The 373-nt window shown below is 50.4% G+C and overlaps 1 protein-coding gene across 1 annotated transcript in view; it reads left to right on the plus strand.

Moving 5' to 3' along the window:
* spred2a (sprouty related EVH1 domain containing 2a) overlaps positions 1 to 373 on the plus strand; it is a 6,994-nt gene that overhangs the window by 372 nt on the left and 6,249 nt on the right. The window lies entirely within an intron of this gene.

Below are 373 nucleotides of genomic sequence, written 5' to 3' on the forward strand. Positions count from 1 at the left end.
GGGGGGGGGGGGGGGGGGTCTGAGTCATCATCAGAATCCAGCTGATTCTGTCAGATCGGTTCAGGAGAACCGTTTCAGTTTCTGACTCTGGCTAGTTCGATTCATTTTATTTATGTAATCATCCACACATGTAGATGAGGCACCACCAGGACCAGGACCAGGACCAGGATGGGCTGCCATCTGCCTCAATAGGGTTAGAGAAGACAGGACTGAGACACAGACAGGAAGTGATCCAGGTGCAGTTCCTATGGTCCAGGTGGTTCTTTGTTCTAGGTTTCTGTGGTCCAAGTGTAGATTCTGTGCAGGTGTAGTTCCTATGGTCCAGCTGTAGATTTGTGTGTAGTTCCTATGGTCCAGGTATGTGGTCCAGGTG

The sequence above is a fragment of the Nematolebias whitei genome, chromosome 16, assembly GCF_014905685.2.
Source record: "Nematolebias whitei isolate Nwh7 chromosome 16, NemWhi1, whole genome shotgun sequence".
In the NCBI taxonomy this organism is placed as follows: domain Eukaryota; kingdom Metazoa; phylum Chordata; class Actinopteri; order Cyprinodontiformes; family Rivulidae; genus Nematolebias; species Nematolebias whitei.